General features: G+C 39.9%; 1 long non-coding RNA gene across 1 annotated transcript; it reads left to right on the forward strand.

Annotated features, from left to right (window-relative positions):
* The first annotated feature begins 1,387 nt into the window (after positions 1 to 1,387).
* Positions 1,388 to 4,023, forward strand: LOC148643651 (uncharacterized). The gene is made up of 2 exons (XR_015929073.1): positions 1,388 to 1,920; positions 2,864 to 4,023. It is a non-coding gene; the product is annotated as an uncharacterized LOC148643651 (long non-coding RNA).
* Positions 4,024 to 4,106: the final 83 nt, after the last annotated feature.

Below are 4,106 nucleotides of genomic sequence, written 5' to 3' on the forward strand. Positions count from 1 at the left end.
TCTGAAATCCTCCCTGGTGGATTGGTGAAATCCTCCCTGGTGTCAGAAACCCAGTCGTTTTCCGACAGTTCCTGTCGTTTTTGTGAATGGTCCCAGTCTCTTCATGCTGGCTTTGTTTTCATGACCCGTGTTGCTTTTGTTAGAAGGCCGTGCTGTGTGGAACAGGTCTGAGCGATCGCCAAGGCCAGATGGCATCTTTGCATGAGCAAAAGTTTGAGGAAACCCAGCAGAACCAATGGCTGCCGAAATGCGATACCAACAGAAAAACCCTTCGGAATTCCGTGCAAATAAAAGAAATATTCCAGCTGCATATTCCAGCTAAGGGCATTTTGATTTGAAATATCGTACTGTAGCTTGTTGTTAAATTGTACATCTTCTGAGTCTGAGGTTTGAAAGGAAACATCGAAATGTCAAAGTACTACTAGGGAAAGACAAGGAAGCACAGCAGTAAGTTACCAGTGACAGAGGATTAGTGAGAAATCTATACAGTATATACTGTACAGTATGTGTTTTATGGCTGTATATTATAATTAACAATGCTTAATGATGTGTAACACTGTTGTTATTTCATTAAAGTACCGATTCATTTCATGCAACTCATTTCACATTTGATAATTTCCTTTCTGTACTTAAATTTAGTTTCAGTGCATGACTTGCAGAAAACAAAGTCATGCTTTGAAAAATCTTGACAGTTCTGTTTAGTTCTGCACAGATGTCGCCTCCTTTCCAGCTGTGATGAATTCATGCTGGTTACTGTATGTCCATTTGGAAATGTCACATCCTGCTTAATTTGACCCTGAAGGAGTGTTTGCTGAATGTGTACCACACAGGCCAAAACCTGAAAGCCGATGGGCCAAAATGGATTTTGAAGCTTGTGTTACTTTCCTGGGGTGGCATTATGACTTGTTGAACAGTTAAGGGACATTTCTCCTCTAAAGTAAACATAACTTAAAAGGGCATAGCAGAGGACTGTACATATTAACAAATAACAAAAAGTATTTATCAATCCTTAGGCCACAGACTATATAATATAGACATAAAATTGATTAGTATCCTAAATGTTAAAGACATAAATTTACAAGACAGGTAACCTAACACATACAGAGTGGCACCCCACACAGAACCCCAATAAATCATGAGGTACATGGCAGGACAGCACCCCGATCATGGCGCCCGTACCCCATGGGGCACGCTGAAGAACAATGCCCTAGGCAGGGTGCCATGGGGGATAGTGAAAGTTGCAGTGAAAAAAAATTGTTGAAAACAAGAATAACCTTCCAAAAAGGAATGAGAAAAGGTTCTCCATCACCTGATGGAGGGGAAAGTTTATAAGTATATAACAGCAATATTAATACTGTGATTTAATGCATTTTGTCTTGTTAGGTGACCATTTTCCTAGGTTTTACATTTGGTTGGCTTTGAAAAACCTTTGCAGGCTGCACTTTCAAGACCTGCCTGCCTCAGCCCGGCCCCAGAGCAGCAGTAAATTCTGCAAGACAGCGAAGAAAGTGAGGAGATTGCTTGTTGCCACAGCGGCTCATCACAGAGTTAATCAGCAGGACGGAGTCTCAGGGGGGCTCTGTGGATGCCAGGTGTGCTAAATTGGAAATCAAACGATTTAAACACAACCTTGTGGCGCCAGAGCTTCATTCCAATTTTCAGACGCTGGTTTTTGGAAAGCCTCCACCAGATTCTTCACTGAGTCACTGCTGTTGATCAATGGCGGGAGAGAAAAAAAGAGACAGAGGCAGCACAAAAAATTTCAGATTAAATGCCTTGACATTTTGGTGGGCGGCAATTGAGGGCAATAACAATGATGCAATATGTATTTCTGTCAGCTGAAAACAGAGATATGTGCATCCGCCTTACGGCCAAATGAATTAGGAAAGCCAACATGTTCATTATTCAGAGACTTACCAGGTGAGTGTAATGTTCCAATGAGTATTATTTATTAATACACTCCAGGAGAGTGGCTTTCTAGGAAATTTAATTTTTCTTATCTTAAAAATTAGAAAAAAAATATATTTGCAGATAAAGAGAATTGTTGTTAGGGGCAACAGGATTGGATCACTAAACAACATTCTTCACTGTAGCTTTCAAACATTTTGAATTAAAATGGACTTAAAGGGACTAAAGACCACTTTTCATAAGTCTGTTTTTTCTCTAGTAGTGAACTTGTGTGACAAAACCAGTCACTACAGCACTGTGAATTAATATATTAATATATTTTGCCTAAGTGTGTGTCTATTGCATAACCAAATGAAGTCTGTAAACCTGCACAACTCAAAGATTTGTATTTGAACAGCAACCCCCAAAACTATTTTTAAAGCAAGGGGATGTTCTGTAGGGCTGCTGCAGATCATAACTGACATATTTTCTTTTTATCATAAGTGTTTGCTTCTCCTCCTGCTTTCTGTTGCTCTATTTGTTGAAATGAAGGGCTCACACCAAGGTCTTTGAGTAGAATTCTTAATGGTACTGGAGAGACAGATTCTATTTTTACTCTAGGCCTTATCAGCAGAGCTGGTCATTAAATTAATTAGTCATTTACATAGCAACCCTGTCACTTGCTCAATTATTACATCTGTCTTCATCTGACTTGAGATGACATTTGGAGAATGGATCATTAAAATGAATTACATACTGTACATAGCCACCCATTGTGTGTGGGGAGAACAGGGTTAGGATTAGAGCCATCAAAGATAGTTAGGACAATTGTCCAGGGCTGCAAGCTACAAAGAGCACAGAATATGAGAAAAAGAATACTGTACATGTACAAATGTAATAGAACTGGCGCACTACTGCAGCTGTTCATAACCTTTAAAAGTCATACTGAAAATTCTCTCTCTTCTTTCATCTACAGGGCCACACAGCATATCCTGTAGTATAAGGTGAAGCTCATTACTAAACCATCCATCCATGTTCGAACCACAGTACAATACAGGGCCATGGGGGAGACAGAACCAGACCTGACAAGCAACAGGCACAAGATGAGATACACCCTGGGTGGTCTGCCAGTCCATTGCAGGGGACACACACACACAGACACAAACACTCACACTCACACCAAGGCCAATTTCATAGAAGCCAATTAACTTCCAAATACACCATTGGACAGCAGGAGGAAACCCACACAAACACACGACTACTGCTTTTTCTTACGTCTCCTGGGAGCAGAAGCACCTAGAACGTACAGTGTTTACTAACAGAGAAAGAAGCTGAAACAACTCTCCCAGCACTGCAAGTTTTCTAAACCTTTGAACAATTAGTTCAGCTTGTATTTTATGAGTGCAAAGAAGCACTGAAAGTGATCAGTGATGTAGATGAAGTGGCATTTTAACCTCTTTAATTAATGCTGCAAAATAAAACAAAGAACTTTACTAGCAAAGAAAAGAATATTGCTCTTGTGCCTGGGAAAGTGATCTGTGTCCTGGGCACTTTGACAGATTTCCAAATCAAATCTGGCTTCAATTTGCCGTGTGAGGGCTTTTGGAGTCACGTTTCTTCAAGTAATGGGGCTCAAACAACTGCAAGACTTCATTTTCTTGTGTTTAACTGTTAATCGTGGAGCAGCAACCATTGAATGCCAGGTTACTTAATTAAGTTTCCCCACCTCGTGGGACCACTACCTCATTGGCAGGCTCTCTAATTGAGTTTGGAAATGTATCACAGTCTTTTCACTTCCTTCAAAGAGAGGAGAGTGAAAGTGAGACATGGTCAAAATCAATTCGCCTTTTGTGTCTTTGGTAAACTTATTTCTGGAATTTTTCCTTGAAGGAGTTACTTGTAAACGTGAGAAAAATATGAATCTAGTCAAGTCAAGTCAAGTTCAGGTATTCAGGTAGGTGACTGAAAAAAAAAGTGTTCCTCTGAGATGCATCCTGTTACAGTGGTTGTGATATCTGTTAGCCACTCACATCTTGAAAGTTCACATCTCAGAAAAATGTTTGCAGTTCTCTGCAAATGGATTAATTGCTCTTTCACCAGGACTGTGCCAGAGAATAAACAAAGCATGTGCCAAAACTCATGTGCCACAACTGCGTACTCCTTGTGTTAATGTATTTTATTTTAATTATTTTATTGCCCACTTTCTATTATCTATACCT

This window comes from Lepisosteus platostomus, chromosome 22 (genome assembly GCF_059453375.1).
Source record: "Lepisosteus platostomus isolate fLepPlt1 chromosome 22, fLepPlt1.hap1, whole genome shotgun sequence".
NCBI classification, from domain to species: Eukaryota; Metazoa; Chordata; class Actinopteri; order Semionotiformes; family Lepisosteidae; genus Lepisosteus; species Lepisosteus platostomus.